Here is a 13883-nt window from a genome sequence, read left to right on the forward strand (position 1 = left end):
CTGGTGTTACAGGGGGTGAAGGAACAGTAGACTGAGCCGGGAAGCCGCTATTGGTGCTTCGAGGAATCTCTCACCTGGCGCCCTTGTCGTCCTCTTGAAGGTTGTCGAGAGAAATGAGATTGGCCCTGTCTCTGAGAATACTGGGGTTTGTAAGACTGCGATTGCTGCGAATAGGAGGAATAGCGCTGCTCCTGGTATCCACCCCTGTATGAAGAAAATCCTCTCCCTCTTGCTCCACGGAAAGGTACTTTGCGGTATTGCAAAGTCCCAAGGGACTTCGCAGTTTCCGTGTCCTTTACATCCTGTAGTGTGTCGTCCACATGCTTTCCAAAAAGCATTTCTCCATCAAATGGCAGATCTAGGATCTTATTTTGAACTTCCGGGCGAAACCAGGTGACCCCACGCCAACCTTGTCATCTAAGGACAGCAGCCCCCGCCAAAGAGCGGAAAGCAGTGGTAGCAATGTCAAATGCGCAATCTATAATTTCTGAAGAAGAATGCTCTCCTTCCTCCAGGATCTTCTTTGCGTCCGCCTTTGATCCCTCTGGCAGCTGGTCCAAATATGGAGATAAGTCGCACCACATTTGGCGATCATATCGTCCCAAAATTGCTAAGGCATTAGCAGACCTGACCAGGAGAACCTCTTTCCCACATTATCTAATCGCCTACCCTCCTTATCCGGTGGTGCGGTAAGGGAGGCCGACGGATTATTGGACTTCTTCTGGGCTGCTTGAGAGATCACAGAGTCCGGCTTTGGTTGGCCAACCAGGAAAGCGGGACTATCCTCTGGAGCCTTGTATTTTTTCTCCAGCCGAGGAAAAACAGGGATGAAGGTAGCTGTAGACTGCATCACCTTTATCCCCTCACTCCATACATGTTCCACAATCGGAATAGAACAGACAGACTTTCTGTCAGGCTCTTTAAAATCATAAATAAAACATTCCAACTGTACTGTTGATATGGGACGATCAAACCGTTTGGAAGCCCTTTCCATTAAATTGTGGAAGTCTCCAATGTCCGCTAAAGGAGAATCCACCGGATCCGGTGATGGTTAAGCGGTATCCGGAAAAACGTAGTCATCCCATTCCCTATCTGGATCTGGGATTTTTTTCTATGCTCTGGCCATCATCTGATGAGTCATCATGCACTGTGACAACATTCTGGTGACGATCTGTTGGGTCCGGGTCCGGAGCTTGCGGAAGTTGAGGAACTACCATGTCAAAAGAATAGTTTGTATCCACCTCTTTTTGTTGAGGTGGAGGTGGAGGTACCTGCATTGTCTGTTGGACAGAGGCTTGTGATGGAAATCTTCTCCTGTAATCCAACAACATGTATTGTAGATCATTAATAAGTAAAGACGGCATGGCTATCATGCCCTGCTGCAACTGTTCTTGAGATTTTGTTTGTGGCAGGTATTGCTGCTGGTCCATATAATGGTCCTCTGAGTATGAGTCCTGGTATTTTACCCGCAATTGGGATGGGCTGTATGCATCCCCATAAGCACCCCCATCCTCGTCTAAAAATTCCTCATCCAAAAGGTGTCATCTCCGGGGTAATCTGGCGTCTATTTATTGAATTTTGCACTTTTTGTATCGTCAATAACATCGTTGACGAAGTCGTCGTCGGAGGAATGATTGTCGACGGAACCGTCGATGAGCTCATCGTCAGTACCACTGTAGATGTTGGCGTCGACATAGTCAACACGATCATAGTCATCCTCGTCGACGACATTGTAACTGGCACCTCAGATTGTAGCATCGATGAAGTTGTCGACGACGAAGGCACTGAAGACGACGAAGCTCTCGTCAACGAGCCCGTAGACGGAGCTGAAATCAATGTCAATTGAATCTTTGACGCCATACCTGATGTCGTCGTTGTCTAATCTATCAGATTTTCCCTCAGGAGGTACTGAAGCTGGTTTTTTGAACAGTTTTGGCTTCTCAGAGGGTGGAGGAGACATAGAAGGCCCATGGCTCGCCTTCTGAATAGAAAGTACCTCAGAAACCAGTCCTTCCCTCGCCTTTACACCTCGATGAGGACATTTGATGGGGCTGCGCCTGTCAGACCAAATCAGAGGTCTTTTGCAAGGCCTTAGCAGGGGTGTCAGCCGAAGTAGAAGGAGTCGACCTACCCCTTTTTTGAGATCTCCTCGAAGATGTCGCAGAGGAGGCATCATCACGGTCATTGGATATTGGCTTCTTTCGTGACTAACGTTTGTAGCCAGGTAAGTAAACGTCCCACGCGGTCTCTCAAGGTCTTTGAAGAGAAGGTCCTACAGATCTTGCAGTCAGTGGCCTTGTAATCAGGGTACAAGCAATAAATACAATCTTTATGCTTGTTCTCCGTATAAAGCCTCTTCTTTGAACAGGTGGCAAAAGCTTTAAACAAAGCCTTCTTCTCCTTGTCCGACATCCTGAAGAGAAAACTGTAGGAATCAGATGAAACACAGAAGTTGTACAGAAATCTGAGCAGAGCCCAGTGGAGACTCCCTAGCACAACATGCGGTAGAAAATTTGAGGCTCTGCGGCTCTCGGGTAGGTTCTAAGGAGTGAGGCTGATCCGATTGATTGTTGCATTAGTTTGGTGTCTTTTACAAAAAGAGGTGGATAGGCTACAAAAAGAGATGAGGACTAGGCCTTTTCTTTCTCTTTTGTACCTACTGCTATGTTAGTTTTTATTTACTGAGACTCCCATTCCGACGACTGGGAATGCTAGAAGCTATGGGAATCTATGAAAGTTCCAATACTGAAGTAACTGAATCCTTCACCCTAGCAAAAATCTATGCAGACATCAGTAAAGACCATTTTCTAAAGAGGCAATAAAGTTCTTCAAAACCCCAGACTACGGCATTCTCCTCAGTGGAGATTTCAACGGGCTTCAGGACAACGGCCTAGATACATCAGGGCAGCACTAGGGCCAAACAGGTGCTCTCACTAAACAAGGTCTGGAGTGGCAGCAAGATAATGGTCTAGAGGATCTGCGAAGGTCATCTCACCCAACACAAAAAGACTACACTTCTTGTTCGCCTCATACAAAACTTGTACATGCATAGATTTGTTTTCCTAGGAACCTACCTCCCTGATTAACAAAAAAACTCATCTTCAGATATTGGGGCAATCTCTCCATCAGACCATGCGCCTGTCAGAAACTCCTTTACTCTTGGGGATACTCTTATCCATAAACGTCTTTACCAACTTCAAGTCAGCGTACTTCTGACACCACACACTACACAGCCATACAGACAAGTCCTTGATCGCTACATGAAAACTTAAGTTCAGTTTTCCAATCCACCCTGTGGGAGGCAATAAAGGCAGTGGTGAGGGGCGAATTAGTTGCCATATCTCGGAATGACAAAAGAATCAGGCGAGAACAGAGGCAAGACCTGGAGAAGGCATACTCTAACTGGAACTGATTGACAAACCCCTTGGGTCTGGCATCAAGCTATTGTCAGGTCTCAACTACAAAAGCTCAACCTGGATAAGGCAGCTTACTTCCTGATTAGTCTACAACAGATACTATGGGAGGGGAAAAAACAGGGAAATCCTGGCCCACAGGCTTAGAGTTCAAACGTTTAAAGACACATACCTAGGGGGAGGAGGCAACAAAGGACACACAAATAGCAGACTTTAGGAGGTTTTAAGAGAAATTGTATGAAGCCCAGGACTTGCCTTATGATATGGTGTAGAGCTCCCTCGACCGGATCCCACTGCCATAATGAGACCCAGAGTACTCAGAGTACCTTGAGAGCCCAATCTCTCCAGATGAGGTTGCTTTATCCCCAGGACCAAACTAGTGCACTCTTTTTCTTTTATAAAACCTTCAGCCCGACACTCGGCCCTCTCCGGTCTGGTCTTTTTTAAAACGTCTTTGCCAGTGACAGAGCACTACTACCCATGATGTTGAGGCATCCATAATGGTAATTCCTAAACTAGACCACTGTCCGCTCTCGGTAATGTAAGGAAAGGGGTATGCTGTTGACCCCATCGCTGGACAGTAGCCACAATTGCAGATCTTTTTAATGCTCCTCCGAAATCTGGATGCAATTGGAGAGGCCTCCCTGATGTTGAGCCCACTGGAACTTCAGATCACAATGCAGAGTCCACACATGCAACCTGGCATGCTTCACCAAAAGGACGCAGAAGGTAATAAGTCCCAACAGCCTCAATAACATCTGCACTGAGATCTAGGCCGGAGGCTGAAACTACAGTATCATAGCCTGAATGCCCTGGACTCTATGCACAGGGTGGAAGGCGCAGTACTCCACAGTGTTCAGAATAGCTTGGATGAAAGGGAGCATATGGAGTCAGGTGTGAGCAAAGCAAGCTGATAGTGAACCCCAGCAATGTTAAAAGGTTCAATGTAGTCTGGAGGTGGGCGACAACTGCCGTCTTCAGCAGACAATCATCAAGTTAGGGGAAGAGTGGAACGCCGAACCTCAGAAGACCACCTTCCTTCGTGGTATGAAGGAACCCACATGATGAAAAGGGCGGTACAGGTCGAATACTGATGGGTATTTTCTTCAAACATGAATGAAGTACCATCTTGACTTGAGTTAAGTTAGGTCAGGGACATAGTTGAAAAATATATAATTTTGACGGTTGCATAGTCAGGCATTTCTTGTTGTTTTGACCCACCACTATTCTTTGTTTCTATGATATAATGAAACCACCATCATTACTTTTGTAATCATCTGTGGGACACTGGGGATGTCAAAAGGGAACACAGTGAAATTAAAGTGCTCCTGCCCCACCGTGAAACACAGATAGCACCTGTGGACCTGCAGGACAAAGTAGTGAAAGGAAAATGCTACTTACCAGTATGCATCTGTTCTTGGCATGTAGAGCTGCAGAGTTGCACACTATGCATAGATTGCCACCTAGTGTTGGGCCCGGATGTTTGCAGTTTGTTTTGTAGAAAAGTCTTTGGAAGTCACGGGATAGGTGCGCATGGTCATAGGCTCCATCCCCAGATTGTTTTTTGCCATTAGGGAAGTGACGGAGCTGTATAAGAGATAGTGATGTCCATGTGATATGCAATATGTATCTAATTGAGATAATACTGGAACAGAAAGAGGCCAGGTAGGCGTGGGCAACTCTGCAGCTCTACATGCCAAGAACAGATACATACTGGTAAGTAGCATTTTCCGTTCGAGGCATATGAGCTGCAGATTGCACACTATGCATAGATTATATAGCAGTTCCCACACCTAGCGGCGACCACCAGTGTCTGTTGCAGTTGTTTGAAACAGAGTTTTCAGTACAGCCTGGCCCACCGTGGCTTGCTGTTTAGTTTGCACATCAACACAATAGTGCTTTGTGAAAGTGTGCGGTGTAGTCCATGTGGCTGCTTTGCATATGTCATCTAGGGGGATATTTCCTAAGAATGCCATTGAAGCCCCTATTTTCCTGGTAGAATGGGCTTTTGGTGGGATTGTTAATGTTTGGCTTTTTGATAACATATTTGTATACATTTAACAATCCACCTTGCGATCCCTTATATTTAAAATGGGATTACCTTTATGTGACGGTGGAAAGACACAAAAGTTTTGTTTTACGAAAAGTTTGTGTCCTTTCAATGTAGTACAGTAATGCTCTCTTGACATCTAAAGTGTGCAGAGCTCTTTCTGCGACAGTTTTAGGCTGAGAGAAAAATACTGGCAGCTCAACAGATTGATTTAGATGAAAAGGGGAAATGACTTCTGGAAGGAATTTTGGATTAGTCGGAAGAACCACTTTGTTATGATGCATTTGCAGAAAGGGTTCCTGAATGGTAAATGCTTGCAGTTCACTAACCCTACTGAGAGATGCGATGGCTACTAGGAAAGCTACTTTCCAGGTTCGAAATTGCAATTCGCATTCATGTAATGGTTCGAAGGGAGGTCCCATTAATCTTGTGAGAACCACATTTAGATTCCACACTGGTGCAGGTGGAGTTCTGGGAGGAATTATTCTTTTGAGTCCTTCCATAAAAGCTTTAATAGCTGGCACTCTAAAAAGAGATAGATGTTGTCTATTTTGCAAATATGCTGCAATGGCTGCAAGGTGTAACCTGATAGACGTGTAGGCTAAGTTACACTTTTGAAGGTGCAATAAATATCCAATGATGTGTTGAATAGACACATCTAAAGGATTAATTTGGTTGTTTTGACAGTGTATGACAAACCTTTTCCACTTAGCAGCGTAGAACGCTCTATTGGTGGGACGTCTAGCTTCTTTAATAACGTTCATACATTCTGGGGGAAGGTTGAGGTAACCAGACTCTATGACCTCAGGAGCCAGATCGCTACGTTGAGCTGAGCTTGTTCCGGGTATCTGATCTCTCCATGGTTCTGTGTTAATAGGGGTGGAGATCGGTTTAGTTTTTGGTGTGGTACCACAGACATCTGCAACAGTGTGGTGTACCAGGGTTGTCTGGCCCAAGTTGGAGCGACTAGAATGAGCGCCAGGGAAGGTTGTTGCAGTTTGCGAACCACTAACAGAAGTAGTGGGAGAGGAGGAAAAGCGTACGCAAATAGTTCTGACCAATTCATCCATATCGTATTGCCTTTGGACAATGGGTTTGGGTATCTGGCGGCAAAGTTTGGGCATTTTGCATTTTCGTGGGTGGCAAAGAGGTCCATGTGAGGTTGTCCCCACATTTGAAAGAACGGATGAAGAACTTGTGGATGAAGTTCCCATTCGTGGATTTGCCGAGTTTGTCGACTTAGTAGATCTGCCATGGTGTTTTGTACTCCTGGGACGTGTTGGGCTATTAGGAAGATGTTTAGTGGTATAGCCCATCTCCATATCTGCTGTGCTAACAGAGAGCTGCAGAGAGTGTGTCCCTCCTTGTTTGTTTATGTAATACATAGCGGTCATATTGTCTGTGCGGACTAAGACAGATTTGCCTGACACTTGAGTTTGAAAAGCTTTTAGGGCTAGAAACACAGCCAGTAACTCTGGGTGGTTGATGTGCAATAGCTTTTGTTGCAGTGTCAACCTGCCTTGCATGGTGTGATGCAGAAGGTGGGCTCCCCAGCTGGCTCTAGAAACGGTCGCCCTTTGGAAAGGTTTTTGGTGTTCCACCATTGCAGAGAACGATGAGTCCGACCATCTACCAACACTAGGTCTGTTAGTTGACCTTGAGCCTGGTTCCATTGTTGTGCTAGGCACTCTTGCAGTGGACGCATTTGCAATCTTGCATGAGGAACTACGAATATGCAAGATGCCATCATTCCTATGAGATGCATTAACACTCGAGCTGGTAGTGAGTGTTGCGGCTTGAATTTAGTTAGAAGAGTTTGTACATTTGTTATCCTTGCTGGAGAGGGATACGCTAGTGTTAGTTGGGTGTTTATTGTAGCGCCGAGATACTGTTGCATGTGTGAGGATTATAGATGCGTCTTGGTGTGATTTATTGTGAATCCCAAGTTGTGAAGCAGCTGAATGGTAGCGTGGGTGTGTTGTACACACTGGCTGTATGAGCTGGCTTTTATGAGCCAGTCGTCCAGATATGGGAAGACATGTATGTGCTGTCTTCTTAAGTGTGCTGCTACTACTGCTAGGCATTTGGCAAACACCCTTGGCGCTGTTGTGACTCCGAATAGGAGCACTTTGAACTGGTAGTGCTGCCCGTCTAGCACGAATCTGAGATATTTCTTGTGCACCGCGTGGATGGGAATATGGAAGTTGGCGTCCTTGAGATCTAAAGTGGCAAGGAAGTCGTTCAGCACCAGTAGTGGAAAGACCTGTTGAAGTGTGACCATATGGAAATGTCCGACTGAATGTAAACGTTTAGAGGTCTGAGGTCTAGACATGGGTCTTAGTGATCCGTCCTTTTTTGGTATCAGGAAATACAGTGAGTATACTCCTTTTTTTGTGGTGCTCTGGAACTATCTCTATTGCATTTTTCTGCAGGAGGGATATTACCTCTTGTCTGAGCAATGTTAAACGTTCCTGTGTGATTGGGCGCTGCCTGAGTGGTATGTTTGGGGGGGGTAGATTTTAGTTCCAGACAATAACCTGATTGAATAATTTGTAACACCCACCTGTCTGATGTGATGTTTTCCCAGGCTGGCAGGTATTGTTGGAATCTTCCCCCGACAGGAGTGGAGTGGGGCGGGGGAAGAGGAAGGGAGTCATTGGGCAGGGGTAGAGGCAGAGCGGGAATTGGTATTTTTTACCTCTGCCCTTGTTGTGGTTACCCCTGTATCCACCCCTTTGGTAGCCCTTGCCATAAGTGGATTGTGTAGGGGCTTTGTATGAGGCTGAGGCTGTGTCTGAGGAGTATCCTCTGGTGGTACTTCTATAGGATGAGCGACTAAATAAATGTCTGGGAGCCTGCGACTGCAGGGCTCCCATAGGTTTGGCGGTGTCTGTATCTTTTTTCATTTTTTCAAGAGATACATCCACATTGGGTCCAAATAGGTGTTGCTCATCAAAAGGTTGATTAAGAATGGCAGTTTGTACCTCAGGTTTGAATCCTGATTTACGTAGCCAGGCGTGTCTGCGTAGTAAGACGCTGGTGTTGACTGCTCTAGACGCAGTATCTGCTGAGTCGAGGGCACACCTGATGGAGGTATTTGTAATGTTTTTACCCTCTTGGATGAGTTTGTGTGCCCTATCCCTGTACTTATCAGGGAGGTGTGTCATTATTGACTCGAATTCGTCATAATGTGCTCTAACATATCTAGCTAGCAATGCCTGTGTGTTGGCGATACGCTACATGTTTCCTGCTTGAGACGCAGTTCTCTTTCCTGATGCGTCTAATAACTTGGACTCTTTATCTGGTGTAGCAGCATCACCTGATGTTTGCGAGTTTGCTCTTTTGCGTGCGTTGGAAACTACAGGCGAGTCTAGTGGTACTGGTCCCTTAATGTATGTTGGATCTGAAGGGGCGGCTTTATATTTCTTCTCTATACGAGGATTAATGATTCTAGTTCTGACTGGATCTTTGAAGACTTCAGAAGCATGTTTAATTACTCCTTTGAGCATTGGTAAGGTGGATGTAGACCTTTGTGCGTTATCAAAGGTATCCATCAGGAAGTCCTCGTCTACAGGGTCTGTGTGCAAGTCTACCCCGTGATATTATGCAGCCCTATGTATCAATTCGTTAAACCCTATGGTATCTTCCGGTGGGGAAGGACGTGAGGGGTACAAGTCATCCGGAGGGACATTTGGGACATCTGGAGTGGTGTAATCATTCCATGGGTCGGGTGATCCTGCAGGTGTCTATGGATCAGGCATGTTACCCCCCATATCATCAGAACTATCATCCCTATGAGAGGATGCCGGGGAATGCTGTGGTATGGGAGTTTGTAGTGATGGCATAGGTGGAGGAGAAGGGGTAGGCGGTCTTAAAGCCGAGGTAGCCATGTCCTTTTTCGAGGCCAAAATAAACTGTCCAGTGATTGGGTCTTTAGCCAGAGTCTTTTGAGCAGGGTCTGGATAATATAAGTCTTCTGCCGGAGGCCGATCTGTAGGTGCTGGAGAATGTTTTGACACCGAAGCTGCTTGCTTTTGTTTTTTGACTATGTCCTTTATCGGGGAGGCAGGAGTCTCTCGGCTCCGAATGTTTTCTCGGTTCCGGTGGTTTCTTCGGTTCCGGTGGTTTCTTCAGTTCCGGTGGTTTCTTCAGTTCCGGTGGTTTCTTCAGTTCCGGTGGTTTCTTCAGTTCCGGTGGTTTCTTCAGTTCCGGTGGTTTCTTCAGTTCCGGTGGTTTCTTCAGTTCCGGTGGTTTCTTCAGTTCCGGTGGTTTCTTCAGTTCCGGTGGTTTCTTCGGATCCGGTGGTTTCTTCGGATCCGGTGGTTTCTTCGGATCCGGTGGTTTCTTCGGATCCGGTGGTTTCTTCGGATCCGGTGGTTTCTTCGGATCCGGTGGTTTCTTCGGATCCGGTGGTTTCTTCGGATCCGGTGGTTTCTTCGGATCCGGTGGTTTCTTTCGGTTCCGTTGTTTTTTGGAATCCGAAGGTTTACTTGGTTCCGACCTGGGTTTCGGTGCCGATGGTTTGGGCGTCGGCATAGCCAGCGTCTATGTCTTTTTTGGTGCCGGTAAGTTGGCGCGGCACCATGCGAAGGCTGACTCGAGCCCGAGTCACACGAAGGCTTAATTGGCTTCTTTGCCGGGCCCGAAGGTGGGGCAGTAGAAGCGGAGTGTCGGTGTGCACCCGAGCCCGAGGGCGAGGGTGTGACCTGGGCCTTCTTTAGGGGTGTCGAGGAAGGGTCGGAGTCGACGGTCTTACTTACGACCCGTTGCGCTGGAGTGATGTCCTCGACATCCGAATCTTCTTCCTGTTGGAACCGCTGTCGACGTCTTGTTGTTCTGGGACGTCGACGCCTTCCTCAAAGATGTCGTCCTGAATGGAAGTTGAAAATCGAGACATTGTTCTTCTCGCTCTTCGGTCCCGGATAGTCTTTTTGGAGTGGAAAGAGGCACAAGCTGAGCAGTCCTTTGCCTCGTGCTCCGGACAAAGGCAGAGGCTACACACCCCGTGGAGGTCGGTGTGGGGAAACTTCGACCCACATTGAGGACACTTTTTGAAGGGAGTCCTTTCCATGAGCTGGAGTCGAGGCCTAGCTAGGCCCGAAGGCAGTCGACGACGACCGGGAATCGAGGTATTCAACGTTGAAGAGTAGCGTCGAGTGGAGAAGCGGTCGACACTTATTTTCTGAAAGTTGGTGAGGATTGCGCGCCAAAGGAATTCGGTTTCAACACGGATCGCTGGAAACACACCCGAGCCCGGTGGCGGAAAAAAACAATCTGGGGATGGAGCCGATGACCATGCGCAGTATCATCCAAAGGAGGAGTCACCTATTCCGTGACTTACAAAGACTTTTCTACAAAACAAACTGCAAACATCCGGGCCCAACACTAGGTGGCAATATATGCATAGTGTCCAATCTGCAGCTCATATGCCTCGAACATAAGTGTTCTGTAGGTCCATTGGTAAGATCAAGAGCAGACAAGACCAGTGCCAGGAGGGGGATCTTGAATTTGTTCTTATGTGTGAATGATTTGTGAGGGAGAAGATCCAAGACAAGAAAGATGCCCTCATCTTTCTCAGGCACCACAACGTAGCTGGAGTAGCAGCCAGTACCTACTTCTGATGCCGGCAACCTCTCTATGGCTTCTTTGGCCAAAGGTGCCTGCATTTGGTATCGCAAGCTGCATAGATGAGGGTGGTGGAAGCTTTGTAGGGGTGACAAGAAAAGGAAGAGATTAGCCCTGCTAAACAATTTGCAGGACCAACTTTTCCAAAATGATTGCTTGACAGAAAATATCGTACCTTGCCTCCTACATGGTAGCTGTCTGCCTCTAAAGGAGCACCAAAAAGGTTTTGCACCTGTGGGAGTAGAAAGAGTGGTGATTTGGGATGCCTGTGTCCCCGGTTGCCTGTGGGCTCTGCAGCCTTGGCCATTAAAGGCTGCTGAGTCTGCTGGGCCTGCTTTGTATGTTGTTGGGGGTATGGAAAAACCCCTACCATAGTCACTGAGGGGACCTAAGAGCTAGCGTGAGGCAGTCCGGCCCAAGGAGCACTTTGCAGATACTATATTTGATGCGCTTGGTAAGAGAATGCCTCTTTTTGTATAGTTAACCCCGAGGTTTTAAGACTGATGCTGCTAGGTTTGACTTGGGTCTGCTAGCCAAGCTTTAGTGTCTGTGCCCTTATCCTTAAACTGGTATGTCAAACTAGCTGAGTTAACTTGCCTATAAGCCTCTAGTAGAGGATACCCAGGGCATGTAAGTTAGAAGGTCACCCCAGGGCCTGCAGCAGTAGTTGCGCTACCCTGGGTGTGACAAGAGTAAAACAAAAGCCTAGCCCACCACTGCAGGCTGAAACAGTAAGAACTACTGACACGACTTTGCCATTTAAAGTAATGGCAAAGCCAGACTTCGCCCGGGTATATCTACATATCTTCCCTAAGGCTGGTCTAATGAGCTCTACGGCAGGGTGTAAGATAGCTCACAGGTAGAACATGCAATTTTACAAGTTCTGATAGCAAAGATGGGCAACTTTCGTTTTTACTGTAGAAAGACTTGGTCGCCCAATTGAGCACAGATTTACAAGCTGACCCCTCAAGCTGTGCCAGCTCTGGGATGGTGCAACCAAAGTTGGCCATCCAAGGTATCAAACCACACGTTACATTAAGCCAGACTTGATTTCCAGGTTGAAATGTATGTAATAAACAGCAGTGAACAACTTTAGCAAAGTTTCCACTTTGTTGCCTTTAGTCCCCGGTGCCCATACCTGTTCTGCCCTCCTGGAAAGACGTCCTAACTACTCTCAGGAACGGATAGAATAGGGGAATGCTCAGGAAGAAGGGGTCAGCCTCCTCCTGCAGGAAGCCACACGGGTGTTGGTCCAAAAGACGAGCTTCAAAGGACAAGCTGCCTTTGAAGGGCAAATGGGTAACATTTCGGAGAAGGGCTGCTCCACTTTTTAGCCAGACAGATTGGCACTAGAGACAGGAGAGGGGAAAACACTTGCAAACCCTCTTTTTCAGGTGCCTGTAGGCCCACTGAGTTGGGTTAGGGCGCTCCACACGCCATGAGAGGTGTCCTGCATATTGGATGTAGACATAATGGTGCATCCTTGGATGCCTAGATTCCACAATTCGCAGGAAGTGGTTATCAGGTGGGAGGGAGCCTGGTATCCCATTGGCTACCAACACCATCCTGTCCGGAGGGCCTTTCCTGAGCATAAGTAGGGCACCCCAAACTCAGATCTCGTCTGGACTGGAAGAAGGACTGCCCTTTTGCACGCACAAGAGATAGCCTAAACTTTTTGTAGAGAAAGTTTTCAAGTGTCAAATTGATTGAATTTGCCAATGTTTGTACACTGCTGAGTGAAATGCTTTGATTTACTATACCTTGTAAATTCTACATCTCCCGAACCCTGATGGTGGATCTTTTTCATTGTAGGATCTAAAAATATATAAAAATACAGTCTATTTTTATAATTTGGTGTTTGAATTCTTTGGAGTCTTGTCGATTTACTCTTCAATTATTTTGGTGTTGTTTAAATGCTTTACAATTGGTACTTTGTGTAGGTTGTGCAGCCACGAGCCACAGTTACCCAGGGTTGAGCTGATGGTTTGAAAAACAAACCTCAGAGTCCTAACATGGCGAGGTCACAGAACCACACCATGACGGTCATCTTGCTTGAATGGCTTGTGTAAGGATGGAAAGTAGATCTTCTGTCATTGTAGGTAAGACCTGAGCGACGGAGACCAAAAGGGCACAGGTATATTCAGCAGGCATCAGCGTTAACGTAGCATAATACCAAACTAGTGGAAAATAGCATGCACTTTCCAAATGTTTTAATGCGATTAGATTCTCTAACTGGTGGAGTGGTAAGGAAGGCATTGAAGTTTATTCAGCTTGTGGATGCCTGTACCACCAGGCTTACTGAAGGCGGATGCTGCACTAGGAAAGCTGGATATATCTGCCTGTCAGCCAGAGCCCATGAATAGGGTCTGTGAGGGCTTTATTAAATGGCAGAAAGGATTCGGTACAAGTTTGTCTTGGCAGAGGCATCTCAGTTAGGATGTTAGTTTTCATTTTCATGGTGGGCAACTGGAGGTTCAATACCTCCGCCACCTTTCACATTACTATTGCAAATGAGGCCCTTTCATTCGTGAAAGGGACAGGTGAAGAAACCAGCCCAGTGAAGTGTCCAGACCACAGGTCCCAAGTGGAGGTACTTACTTGCGGTTACTTGGGGGGGCCAAGTTTGCCAGAGAGAGTCGGTAGTGTGCCACAGAACAGCAACATGGCGTCACAGAATTCTTTGGTTTGCTTAAGCCTCGCCGATAGCCATGGAAATTTGGGTGTCCTCGATAGAAGGTAGGAATTAGTTCAAAAGGGGAGCAGTTTCGGGAGAAAGACTGGGATGCACTTTGAGG

General features: G+C 46.9%; 1 protein-coding gene across 7 annotated transcripts in view; it reads right to left on the reverse strand.

Annotated features, from left to right (window-relative positions):
* The window catches only part of LOC144770635 (beta-1,4-galactosyltransferase 3-like), a 182243-nt gene that overhangs the window by 66215 nt on the left and 102145 nt on the right, over positions 1 to 13883 (reverse strand). The window lies entirely within an intron of this gene.

This window comes from Lissotriton helveticus, chromosome 7 (assembly GCF_964261635.1).
Source record: "Lissotriton helveticus chromosome 7, aLisHel1.1, whole genome shotgun sequence".
Lineage (NCBI taxonomy): Eukaryota > Metazoa > Chordata > Amphibia > Caudata > Salamandridae > Lissotriton > Lissotriton helveticus.